This window comes from Lagopus muta, chromosome 14, assembly GCF_023343835.1.
Source record: "Lagopus muta isolate bLagMut1 chromosome 14, bLagMut1 primary, whole genome shotgun sequence".
Lineage (NCBI taxonomy): Eukaryota > Metazoa > Chordata > Aves > Galliformes > Phasianidae > Lagopus > Lagopus muta.
Window position 1 is genome coordinate 3,108,530 of NC_064446.1, and position 14,432 is coordinate 3,122,961.

At 39.5% G+C, this 14,432-nt stretch overlaps 1 protein-coding gene across 1 annotated transcript in view; it reads right to left on the minus strand.

Annotated features, from left to right (window-relative positions):
• Positions 1-14,432, minus strand: part of LOC125700426 (ran-binding protein 17-like) — a 136,472-nt gene that overhangs the window by 55,803 nt on the left and 66,237 nt on the right. Inside the window, 2 exon segments of the mRNA XM_048960980.1 lie at positions 3,989-4,097; positions 4,181-9,120. The gene's annotated coding sequence lies outside the window, so the exon portion shown is untranslated.

Here is a 14,432-nt window from a genome sequence, read left to right on the forward strand (position 1 = left end):
TGGCCAGTGCCCAAGACAGCACCTGCCCTAGACTGCTCCTTGATCCAACACTGGGATCTTTTTCATTCTCTTACCTTCAACAATACCATTTATTCTGAACTATTATTTCCTGGGCAACTGATGGATACAACAGACGTACTATAAGTCAGAACTAAAGATCAGTGGAGTCTCCCATGTACCAAATTAGTTGAAAAAAAAGTACAATAAACTTTGAAGTTTTGCTTCTACATTTCATATACCCATCTGCAAAATGGGTCTAATTCCAACCTCTTTTCTCATGGACCAAATAATTTATCCCAAAACAGAGAACTTCTGTCTTCCCAACAGAAAGCAAAATGTGGACTAACAAACAAATCCAGGTAACATCACAGAAAACCAAAATACTCAGTAGTTATTCATTAAGGATGACACATCATCTGAACTGAAAGAGGCAAACTCCTCTGAGAGAATAATTGTGAACCTGCAACTCAAGCTGTCTCATAGCAGTGTATGTATTTACAGTGGAGAGGAAATGGATGTTCCACAGGTCATCTCAGTCACAGCATTTTCCCAGTTCTGAATACTTACTTGGCTTTGTGACCTGAACTGCTTCCTTTCACACAGGGCTTTCATGCCCAGCTTTCTGGATTTTTTTTATAAAGCAAAGGAAACACTTTCCATAACTTGCTGCTGCTGCTGCGTTCATTGACAACAGCTGATGAATCAGGACCTTCAAATCACAAACTATGCTCAAGAACTTTCTCAAACTAGCAAAGTAACTGATGACTTCTGTACCTTCCATCCTGCCCATGCAGAACAAAGGAAGCTGAGACGCTGCGTCGGATTTCAAACCACTGCTGGCAGCAATAGGATTTGGTGGACTTTGGGAAATGGGACTTTAATCCCACCCAACTTTGACTGCCTCCTCCACAGTCTTCTCTCCACTGCTTTCTGCTGACCTGATTCAGCCTTATTTGCCTTTGCTGAGGCCTTTTGTCTCCTCCCTCTTAGTTGTTCCATATTCATCCAGCTCTTTCTGTCTCCTTTCCTCAGCCAGTTCCAATGCAGCACTGGTTTTTGTTCTCCTCACCAACAACCTTGAGCCTCCTCTTACCCTCCTAGAAGTTAAACAATTACTGTTCATGTTATTTTCCATCTCTTTATAAACCTCCTGTTAATTACATACCGAATTATTACCTAAAGATTTCTTTCACATTCTCCTATAAGCAGCATCCACATCCAGTGATCACTGCAGTACTAATTAGGAAGGAAAGAACCTATGCTTAACAAATCTACCATGGTTCATCTGCTGTAACTCAAACTACACAAACACATCCTCAGTGTCCTATGTTCATTACATCAGGCCCACGTGTGGCTTAAAGCAATATTTAAACCTGCTTTCCTTGGAGAGGTTTGGCACTGGGCATGACTACATATACCTGTAAGTACAGGATGCTGACAAATCATGCAGAATAGATGCTGAAAGCATATTCTACAGTTTAGATCTACTGTTTTGAGCAATGAAAAAAGAAGTGATAAAAATGTACTATCCCTTATTTAAGAACTTTTAAACACCCCTTTTACTGGCGTTTTCTGCATTAGTTTTCGTTACTCTATAATTCACACAACAGAATACTTTGCTTACTTTAGAAATCTCGGACCAGGAGCCAGTCAGATAAAACGGTGCAGTTCTAAATTCCCCTCCCCAAAATTATTACGAAGACAATCTGGGATACAAAGATTTTTAAGTCTGATTATGCAACGTTAAAATTATTCAACAGAATCCAAAGCACATTTTAAAGCAAATGATAATTAATATGTTACTGTTTTTCCCACTACAGCCATATTTTGCCAGTCACTTCAGGAGCACGTTGCTTAAGAGGTAAATATTCTCCATGTACTGCATTTGATTGATCTCCAAGAATATTTCGGCAACAAACTTTTACTCAGAACAATTCATCAATGAAAATTCATCCCAGTTTTATTCCTTCGTAAATTATTTAGATACATCACATAAAAAGATTTGATATAAACTCTTGAAAAAGCAGGAGAAGACATTTGGTACAATGCTTTTTGGTCTGAAAATACTACGAGGCACAGTTTGTTAATATCCCTTGATTCACGTAATGCTGCCACTTAATTCTTGTGCAAACAATCTATACATATAGAAAGCACAATACACTGTGTGCTCTGCTTTTTTTTTTTTTAAATTTGAATCCCAAAATGCAAATTCAGACTTGTTTGTTGCTCCAGATGTGCTTTTCTGCCAGTTCAATTCCAAATTAACTTCAGGAGGAACAAAAAGGACAACAGCCAACAGACTGACACATGTATTTTCGAGAAGCTCCACATCAGATCTTGTGGAGATGTAAATGCAGGAGAATCAGAAGGGCCTTTATTACCCTGTAGCCAGTTATAAGTAACATGCCTGCATTCTGTCTGATGTATGTTTACACCACCTGTAACCTGGTGCTGTTTTTAATACTTACAATCTTGTTCTTACACATTTTTTTTTCACCTACAGGAAACATCCCTGAATCTGTATATGCAACCTAGAAAAAGTTATCTACTGCTGCTTATGTTAATATGACATTAGCCAAGAAAAGACAGGTCCAGGTCACAGCTGCCATTCTTTAAGAAAAAGCTGATGACTACAGTTTGCTCTTGTCTCCAACTCAACTATTTTCATCAGTGTTTAGCAGCAGAAAGTACAGGCACCCATTAACATCAAAGGGGAAATCAACTGCTATTGACTTACAGCTTTGTGTCAATTTCTCCTGCACATTGCCAGTTCTTGTGTGAGGATTAGCAATCAGTACAGGAAAGACTTGCTGCACTATTTTTTGAAAGCTCTCGTCAGCAGCCCCATCTTAGAACATCTACAGACACCTGCCCTCAAAGAAGTGTTCTGTAAGGTGGATCCCCAGCTGATACAGAATGGCGAGGCCGGACTCTAGAATGGCGAGGCCAGACTCTTTTCAGTGGTGAGTGGAGACAGGACAAGGGGAAACGGCCAGAAACTGCAGCATAGGAAGTTCTGCACAAACATGCGCAAGAACTTCTTTACAGTGAGGTGACGGAGCACTGGAACAGGCTGCCCAGGGAGGTGGTGGAGTCTCCTTCTCTGGAGATGTTCAAGACCTGCCTGGATGCCGACCTGTGCGACCTGCTGTAGGGAACCTGCTTTGGCAGGGGGTTGGACTCGATGATCTCTGGAGGTCCCTTCCAACCCCTACAATTCTGTGATTCTGTGATACAGGCCCACAGTTCTGATCAGCTCTGGGCCTCTGACCGGAAGCAGTCTGAGTCATGATGTGTTCGTTATTCACTATCAGCTTCTCTAACACATGGTTTATTGCGGTGACCATTTTCACAACCTCAACCTCCTCAACCCAGACAAAACAGAAAAAGGAATGCAGATGGAGCTTCACATTTTATTCAGGTGGCAAAAGGCAGCGGCAGGATTTGAAGGGACTGAATGCACCCTTGCATCTAGTTAATGTGTGCTCTGAGTTTTACGTGTCTGAACTCTCTAACTTCCAAAGGACAACTCAAGATACAACCCTAAGTGCTGAAGGCTGAACTGCAGAGCTCTGACCAATGCTCTTATTGAACTCACAGTCTTTGTATACTGAGAACTTGCATGAATAAATGAAATAAACAAAACTTATACTTGAAACTGTTCTGGCACAATCAGTACATTGCCTTGAAATTCAAAGCACTTATTCAGGCCCTTCTTTTGTAAACGTCTCCTATTAGGAAATGCTGTGCAAAAAGAAAAAACACCCAACTTGCCTTCGTTATTTCTCCAACAGAAGGCAACACATATGCTGCTACTGCTTAATGCCATAAATCTCTCAAGTTGATAGGCAGTGATTTAAATATAAACAAATATTTACTATGCAATTAAACTGCTGTTTAATTGGTTAAATTACCATAAAAATTCATAGCATTACAAATCCTTAACAAGACACCAAGGCATTGCAGGGACACCTGAGGAGGATCTTACCTAAATTTACCATGAGAAGACGAGTGAGAGCAGTACAGAATATTGTCCAACACCAGAGGTCACTGATGTTGTAATTACCACTGAAGCCCAAGGAAGGGAAATGCTTACTCTGTTAAAACAGAAGTGTATGAAAAGTTTTGTTCTACAACATCTAATACAGACTCAACATTTCTTAATGTTGTAAGAACTTACTGTGTGATTCTGAAGCACGAATTTCACAGCATCTGTTTTCACAGGTCTTTTTAGGAAACTATCAGCAGCAGGTGTTAAGGAAATACCAGCCTTGCCACATCGCTGCTATGTAATCAGGTCGTACAAACCTGCAGGATTTTTTAGCAAGAAAAAAGTCCCAACTGAAACAACAACAAATTTAAATGAAGGAGACCTTGAATTTCAACTGAAAATACATCATGGAGATGTTCTTCAGAACATTAAAGATCATAATCTATTATTAATTAAAGCAATTACTTTTCGTGGCATATATTCTAGTCAGAGAAGAGACGAATGAAATGACTCATATAATTAAACAGAGATTCTGATAAGAAATGTTAATTTTTTCCCTCAGCCCCAAGTTATCAGCGCAATAGAAGCAGCTTTACAACTGGTTGTGTTGAAGAAGGGCACCGGGCAATGGACTGGCAGCAGCCCTAAGCAGCACTGACCTCACAGCTGCTGAACCACAGAGGCAGTCTTACGGGCCTGTCTCATTTGCTTCAGTTACCATAGATAAATGTGTATCTCATACATACTAAGCTATGTTACACACTAAAACAAAGTATTTTCAAATGTATTAGAACTGAATATAAATTTCTTAGGAGAGTCTCGTGCCTCGTGATGGTGAGACTGCAGGGCAGCACTGTGGCAGGATGGCCGCACGGTGCTGGTCTCTCCATGGCACTCATAAAGCTCTCCAGCTCTGGACAAAAGCAGCCCCATCTTGGCCTCAGCACATCTGCATTTGCTTGTATGAAAAATGGCTCCCAGAGGGATGCACTAGGTAACACAAAAGATAGCCTATTTCGTATGAACACAGAAGCTGATCTTGCAAAGCTTAAGTTGCAGAAGCTCTTACAGGTAAGGGGGTCAAGAGTTGTTCCACAGCTTGAATCCTTTGCCAGCAGCATGGATACAAACATCTTTAACAACATGACGACACACTAAATCCTATCTCAAATGATCCAAACATCTGGACTTGGAGGAAGGAGATAACGTTGGCCACCACTGCACTGCAGGCACAGCTTTGTGCTGCAGGTAGAGCTGCCTTCAGGGACGCCTGCACGTGAGAGAAGGGGCAAAGCGATGGCCTACATTTGCTAACTGCTGCTTCTCCTTCATTTGAAATAAAATCACTGGATAACTTTCAGCAAGTCACATAAATCCCAGTGTTTCAGTTCCATGGCGATGTATCCAAGGGCACTAAGGCAGTTTTTCCAAAATATCATTAAAAAAACTGCAAGAAGCAGAGATATGCATCAAAAGCATGAAATAAAAGGACTTATGGGTTTGCACGCTTCACAAGCACTATAAAAATGGGAGTCATTCACTGAATGCTATTTATCCTTGGCATTGATTATTTAGGAAATAATAGTATGCAACTGTATAACCTTACAGGAGAGCACATACTCATGTATGTCAAACAGCCATAACTCTTACTGCTGCTCTGTTTTCCTCTCCATGTGCTGCACTCTGCCATTCTTGCACATAATTGGTTGTAGCGTTGGATTACTTTTACAGGAATAAACAATTTCCCTTTTCATTTTAAATGGATTAAATTCTTTTTAAATGGATAAAAGTGTACCAATAGGTTTCATAGCTGCTATTAGAAAATCCCCTAATCTAGTTTTAAGATGATTCTTTGTCAATCTACAGCACTTTCATGTTTTTATATTGCAGAGCTACAGTTTACTTCATTTTTTCCCTGTTAAGAGAGAGCACCTTCCATAGCACTGTAAGGCTAACAAAGACGTGGATAAGAATTGAGAGTCTCTCAGAAATATTTCAACCTGTGCCCCTGTGCAAAGCAAAAATGAAACTGTGAGTATTTTGATACAGAAACGTACAGGGGAAAAGTTAATTATTAGAAAGAACTAAACGTGCATGAGGGAGCACTATGGCTTCCAAGACATAAAGGAATGACTAACATTCCATTATGTAAATTAATTCAAAGATATTTCAGGACTGATCAGCTAGGAGGGACATAATGATTTATAATTCAAATAACTGAGCTTTGAAATCAAATTGGGCTAATATATTTCAAAATATGCAAACCTGTAATAATTGTGAAAGTAATGCAAACCATGACACCAGCTCAAATCATTTGTTGCCCTTGCTGTTAGTAATGCTTTATGTTTTTCCTCAGTTGTTAAATTTTCCTACTGTACAACAGAGTTAGAGGAATAACGTTGTGCTTTTAATCACAGACAATCATTCAAAAATAAAACGAAAAAAGAAGGAAAAAAGGACAGTTAAAAACACCAAGAAAAACCCAACGCTAAATAACCCAATTTCAAAGGCTGTCAAGAAGCTGATTGACTTACAGGACAAGTATTGAAATTAAATAAATGATTATTTTAACCTTTCAGGCTAGCCACAGTTTAATCTATACCAAATACCGAACATTGATCCACTGGATCCAGCATCTGAACAACATCCTGCTTCTTTCACAGCAATACGTACCCAGCGCCGTTTAAAAAAACTAATGTAATGTGAAAAGGCCAAAGTTTGCAATGCCAGGAAGTAGTTATAAACTACTTCATATGTTCGAAATAAAAAGTACTTCAGTATTATTATTAAAAAAAAAAACTATTGGTAGAGTTTTTTATAGGAAAAAAATACATATCTTTAAAAGCCAAAATGACCAGTGAAATTGGGTTGTACATCATTTTCTGGGAAAAAAGAAAAACAGCGTCGACAGGTGTAATTTATCATTTTTCTGATTTAATACCAAAGAAATATATTAAAATAATAAAAAGAATCCTGAAATCCTCAAAATTTGTAGTGATAAATAGCCCTCCCTGTCTTTATTGCATTATGCCTACTAACAGAAATATTGCATGGTGGATTTTGCCAGACAAGGACGATTATTTTCCAATAAAAAGTTGCATATTAAATTCCAGCACAAAAGTGGGTGTCTAATACTTTCGAAATCTTTTATGGTTTGCCAGGGAACACAATTTTAACCTTAACTAATACAACATCACGCTGAAGCGAACCGGCATTAAAGCTGTCTTTGTACAACCCCACCCAGCTAAGCAGAATAGCTGCTGCTCTCGGAACTCCTGCTACAAGTATTTCCACGGAAAAATAATTGTATCTGCTTTTGGCATTTGCATTTTGGTTAATTTCTATTTTCCTCGTCCTTAAACGTTTCCAATGAGGCTTAAGATGTGTATTCATGGAGGCAGCGCTGCTTTACATGGTGACGATGCACTGGGGACCGAGCATCTGAAAATGGTCTTGCAAGAGTTAGGAAGTTTCTGCCAAGAAAAATACAATTTCATCACAATTTTATTCTTCAGGAGAGCTTGGGTTATTAAATATCTACTTTTTCATCCTTTCCAGGTCCTGACATTATTATGTCTATTTCATGAGCAGAAACTCATTTACTGCAAATATAATTTGAGTAATTTGAAAACTAAAACTATCCCGACATTTCAGCCTTGGAAAAAGTATCATTTTCATCACTGACCCCCCATCCTTGAGAGTCAGCACGTGAATAAATGCCTCCGAAAGCCTCCATAACCCAGTATGAAACATTAAATGCTTATTGGCTTTAAGAGAAATACGAGGCTGATTATTTCAGCAAGTATACATATAGGCACAAATCCGCAGACACCGTAAGTTAGATGCTCCATGTTAAAATTTTTGGTTACTTTTATGTTTTGAACCCTACTGAAGCAATAAGCGTATCCTATAAAAGAGGAGGGAGCTCATCAGTCTCTTCATAAATCTTATTAATTAAATAAACGTCTCCTCTTCTGTTTTTGTGACATTTTTTAGTAACGTTTGACTTTCAAGTCCTTCCCAGTCCTAATCCTGAGAACCCAGAGGCATGCACAGCCACAACATCCTCAGCTGGCTGTTCAATGGTGTGTCAAAGAAACAGGAAAGTAAACATTGCGTGATTTTTCTCTAAGCAAAATTAACTTATGGAATGTCATCCTTCTACCGACAAAAACATATTAGAATTCTTCTTATACGATTAGAGTTCTGTAGAGAAATAAAATTATTTTGGTTGTCATATTCTACTTGCCTTCCCCTTTGCTTGCCTACCAATCTTCTCTAGAAAATTACTAAAAAGCTGTTTTTATTTTAAAATAGCAGAGGATTTCCCAGTGGAATGCTTTTATGAGCTCTGATCGTTTATTCCCTGCTGCACACCTTTAAATATTTTGTCACAGCAAAAATAATCATCTTTTATTTTTAATCTTCTTCTCAATCCACCGAAAATTCAAAGAATAATAATTCTTCTCCAACTTACAGTACACAAGTGAATATTAGAACAAGACAGAAAGGGTTTGCAATAGGTAGCCAACAGTGGCTAACAGCTAATAGTTAACAGTAATCAATGGGGAAAACTTTCACAAACACATCAGAACCCAGACCAAAAATCCCACACCACTGTTGTGATTTTTCCAGTAGAATGACACGGACACAGTGAGGAACTTTGAATCAGGCAAAGATAAGAAGAGCACTGTGCTGCTTACCTTCGTTCACACATCCTCAAAGCAGAACCTGTCCTGTTCCCAACTGCTTACAGAATCAACCCCGCTCTCCATACAGCTGAACTCATCAATGGCATTAACATTAGGATGAGGAATGGGATAGATGGCCATAAGCAACTAGTTGTATTTTTGTTGTTGTTTTGTTGGTAAGTAGGTGAAAATAAGCATGCCTTTCAAAAAAACAGTAACTCTACATATGAAAAGATAAACCAAAGCAAAAAAACATTAATATCCTGGATTGTTTTAAAATGAGGCATATGAAACAACAATCTCCTTAATTTTTTACCTTATTATATGCAAATAAAGTCATACACCAAAAAAGGATATTCAACAGAAAGGTCATTTAGAAACTGGAGAGTTCTTGAAATCACAGGCTCACATCTTCCTCAGTATTTAAGGTTTGTAACACTAGAACAAATTGAAAAAAAAGTGATTTTATAACATGATTTCCTCCTTCTGAAAACTGCCATGCAAAAGCTCAGACTAGCACAGCACTGTATTACAAATATATTCCTGTGGTATGTCTCACAATTGTCCATTTAGGAGACAGAAAATGCTATAACAGCATGCCAAGTGTTTTTCATTTGTTTGTTTTTCTGAATAAGGTGTTCTACTACTTTTGTAATACCCATATTTAAAATACTCCTATTAAAAAATAAACCTATCATATGCCTCTGTCATGTGGCATAATGAAAAAAACAAAGTGAAGCTTCCCTTACCTGCATTTCTCTCACTTTTCAACACAAAATCCAGACACTTGACTTCTGCAGTATTCCTCTGCCTAGTTCTCCACGACCTAAAAACAAATTGCTCTGATTTCCCCTCGACATGTGAGAAACGGAGCATGGAGAAAAACCAGAGGGCCAGATGCACTGAGGCACCAGCGCACCCCGCTGCGGTGGAATTCTGCCTTACGGTTCGTGTACTAACCCTGCTCTCCTTTTTGAACTAACACTCTAGATGTACGGTGGATGCTGCAGTTCTCCTAACCGAATCCCTCTGAGACATTGGCCCATGAAGAGAAGGAATGCCATTTTTCTCAGGCGAGGAGTGGTTACACCAGCAAGTGAGGAGCTGCCATGCGGGCCCTGCCGAGGATCTAACTGGTCCAAGGTCTGATACAGTGCTTCTGTTGTAAAACCCAGCTATCAGGCCCCAGGAAAGATGAACCCCAAATGCACAGATGACAATTTCACACTGACTAGCAGTACATTTTCCAGTACTTCTTTGGGAATCCCTGCCCAGCTGCCTAGCCTACAACAGCTAGCTTGCTCCTTGCTCCCCTCTTTAAAGGCAACTCCTGTGCCCTCCTCCTGTGGGACATCCAGCACTTCCTTTAATTTATCAAAAAGCCAGAAGAAAGTTGAAAACCTCCCTTCCGACAGAGAGATGATGTGTAAGAGACTGACAGTGGAGTGTGCTGATCCTGGATTGACAAGAAGGGACAAGGACGGCCATCACAGCCTCCTGATGCGTAGCCCATAGGGGTACAAGGCAGCATTCCTTGGCTCACAAGCCGTGACACCTATTCCTGACCAAGGAAACAAGTTCCTAAGGCGTATCTCAACAGGCAGGTGATGCAAAGTCAGTTAGTTCACATTTGTATCCCCCAGTTTCCTTGTCTGCAGAATATGCACAATGACTGTGACTTGAACCTGTCACATCTAGAGATGAAGGCTGATGACAAAAGAGGTGCAATCAGCACCAGCCACACAGATGACGAGGCAGCAGCTGGATGTAAAACTGGGAATGAAGAACCTGAATAAGAGAGGTTGAGTGCTTTAAAATCAGCATTGATTTTTGCCATCTTTTACATGTTTACAGGCTAAATCTCTTTTTCAGGAAGTTATAAACTCAGAAACTCAGTAAAAGGCAAATAACAATGCAATTACCAAAGCAGTATTCCTCAATTAATATTTACAAACAAACATCGATTTACTTAATACAATCCCTATAAAGAACTACAAAGGCTCAGGTTACCTTGAAGAAAATGCCCATTCTAGCAAGTTCATAATTCACACTTTATCCCTTCTATGGAGTCCTGGAGATGTTTATAGCTGCACTAAATTCTTAACAAGCATATACCATGCAGTGCAATAAAAATGAATTTGGACTATCCAGATTTGACATCAATACCAAAATAATAAAATGGCTGTTTTGCAAAAGAGCAGAATTTTTTGTCTTTCAGCAGCCAAACATTTCAAGAAAACCAAGTCATCACAGGAAGAGCTGGAAGAGAAAATTAAAACTGTATGAAGAAGTCTCTCCAGTGTTTCAGGGCACTGTTTTAAAAAATACCTTCTCATGGTTGTACATTCATGGTTATATTTGGATGCTGAAGGATGGAGTAATAATATAAATTAAAAGAAGCACTCGTGAGTGAACAGTAGCTGAAAAAGTTTGATTATAATCTCAGCACTTCCCTCTTCTGTGCTTGCCTTATCAATATCAGGCAATATGAAAAGCATATAGAATCTAATAGTTAAGAAACAGCTATGAAACACTGTAAGGATCTGGGAATATCTGTTAAGATCCATATAGGAATCCCTAAATACAAAAAGCTGAATACAACCACGTAAGGAAGAGATGCCAAGGAATGAAGGAGGAGAAAAATTTACAGCTCTCAGAGAAATCTGTGCAAGCCAGCGGTTAAACACAAGTGCTGGGGCCTTCATCTCTTTCTCTCTCAAGCAGCTAATTAATCTAACACATAAATGAACAAAACTGAGTCAGAGCAACCAACTGTAACATTTCAAATGAGCCTCAGAGAAGAAGAGCTACAACAAAAGCTCAAACAAAAATGCCAAAGTAACAAAAATGGCTATGGTAATGGGCACTGAACACATCTGAAAGGCAACTACAAGAGAACTGGAAATTAAAAAATGGCGGGCTATTTCCAATTGTGGTAACAAAATCCTGGTATCAAAATACTGAATCACACTTATGAAAGTGGAAGAGTGACAGTGAGCCAAGCTGTAAAACTATGACAATTTAAAAAGACTTAAAATGGAACACCATTAGGAACCCAGAATATTTTCAGCTATTTCCTTCCTTTCCTAGGTTGTCCTTCCTACGGGGGCAAGAACAGAAGCCTGGCTTCTATAAGCTACACCAAAGGAGGTAAAGCCTGCCAGCCTCCACCCCTCAGAACCCCACAGTTTTCTCTGAGACTTCCCCTGTGACCACAGCTGGTTACTAATGCAGTTTCATCAGCACACCAATAACCTCCGCCCTTATGTCTCAAAAATGTAATTTTTAAAAGACTTAATATTTGTTACCTGCAGTGTAGAAAGGGAAAGTGAATACAGACAATATATTCTAATTTACAGCTCTCTGGGAAAAGGGTTCTTTGCATTTTCCCGGTCATTATGACAAATATAGCCATTTCTGGATATGCATTTTGTGACTTTTTTTTCCCCCAACTCATTTTACAGCCCTTAATTTCCTATCCCACCCTCAACTGCATGATTTGGAGAAACATCTCTTCAGACACAAGGTCTGTATCACACTCATGCAAAAAGCAATCACGGTGCACACCGAAGGACAGTCCTTCATAAAAGATGTAGTAGTTCTTAAGGCAGCTGTGGATTGGAAATGATTCCGTTAGATCAAAGAAGTGGAATGTCCAACTTAGAAAAAAAGAACTGAAAAATACACAAAGTAACTTAAAAAAAAAATTAAGTTTGAATGGAAAGTGAGAAAGCATAAGGTCAGCGCAGAATAGGAAGCACTGAAGAGTGATTACATAGTGCACAAAGCAGGGAAATTCATTTGGTCATATGGATAGTGGGTACCTTTTCCATTTATCACTGTATGCCAAGGTGCTCAAATATTGCTTACAGACCATTTGCAAATGCCCAAAGAACTCATTCATCCTCTTTCCAGGAAGCCTTGAACCCCTTTGCTGAAATGTAATGGTCAAGCACGTTACCACAATACATCTGAGGAATGGCAGAACACCACAGCTAGTGCACATGCGTAGATCACTGCACCTCACATACACAGCAGGTTGACTGAGTTGCAAAAGATACATTGCAACCCAGCCAGATGAGATAACTGCTGTAAACCAGCAAGTTTGGGGTCTATTTTTTAAAACAATTAGAGCACAGAGAGTGAAAACACGAGCTTATGGAAAGATGGAATGAAATGGTAAGCCTGAACCATGCACATTGAGAAATAATCTTAGTCTCAAGGATAATACAGATATACTTTTACACTTTTTGTAAGTAACAATAAAAGCTCTCCGTGGCTCAGTGGCAGTGATTGGATATATTCTTTTCATTAGAGCTGGACAAAGGCAAATATTTAAAAAAAAATGCACATACTGCTGTGAATAGGAGTGCCAAGATTTAGTTTGCTGTGATTCATGGAACATTCAGGAAAATGTAAATTGAGACCTTTTGTACCTAACCAGTATTTAAACACCACGACACAGAAGAATCTATTCACATGGATGCATACGTGCATCCTCCACAGCAGAATTATTACAGCAGTTACTTTAAAGGAAATGATACCATCCAACAGCAGTGCTGGGATATGTACTCTGAAGGAATTCATGTTTTGGTTATTTAATCACGCCCAACATATCAAACATCAGTGTGAACATTCGTTTTGAGTTACTTCCACATGTGTTTGGTGTAATTGAAAGGAACAGTAAGAGTCTACCAAAGAATTAGTGATGAAAAGGAAGGGTGCTTGCCACAAGGGGAAGATGGAACTAAAACTCTCACAGTCTAAATACTTCCCCGCCTCTTACCTACACAAGGAAGGATCAAGGCAGGCAAAGAGCTACTGCTCAAAAGCAGTCACAATTAATTGTGAAGGAAATGACTGCTCTCACTTCTGTGTACAGTGTGTCACCCCTTGCCTCAAGAGTACCAGCCTTGATCCACTTCCAGCAGCCCAAGAGGCACAAGAAAACGAGACGTGCCTTTTTTGGGAGGAAGTGGGAGTAGCAAGGATAGAGAAGTCAATACAGATGAAGAACAGCCTGTGGCTGAGAAAACAAGTATGCTCAGGCAACAGACTAAGCAGGAGAAAGCTTAAGGACACAGACTGGGAGCTTTAGTCATGGTGACCTCCAGATCTCATTGCCCCCGCAGTCCTACTCAAAAGCCCACTGCTCCCCCTTGCCCATCTTCACCTTCACCCAACTCCTCCCAACTTAACCCTCCTTCAACCTGCTCTACAGTTGCTACAAAACCGAGCTTTGCTGAACGTGCTTGAGCAGGAGTGAGATGCCCTGAGCATTATAAAAAATCGTTCTGATGGCAGTATGTTTCCAGTTGGCCTTTCTCCTGCCACACACAACCTTTTACAGTGATTGCTAAAGCTAGCAAAATGCAACCTTTAAACCATAAATTGAGCACTGGTTTCTGCAGGTACTAGCTGCTACAAGAAATAGCACCTTCAGCTGTTTTCTCTTACTGACTGAACTAACTGACTTGATGAGGTTTCAAGAGAATGTTTTATTAAGAGCATATTTTAAGAGAAAGAGGTGAACGGTCTCACGTTTGTGTATCCTGCCCACTGCTCTTTGAATGTACTAACAAATCATCTAAAATGCCATACTAGATTGGCCCATGAGACCCTACTCGTGTGGTTATGTACGGTACATTTTGGTTTCACACCCAGATTTTCCCATCAACATGCTACCACTGGGGAGAAGCTGATTTATTTTAATCTGCACAAACATGAGTTTGTTTGGACAACAGCTTCAC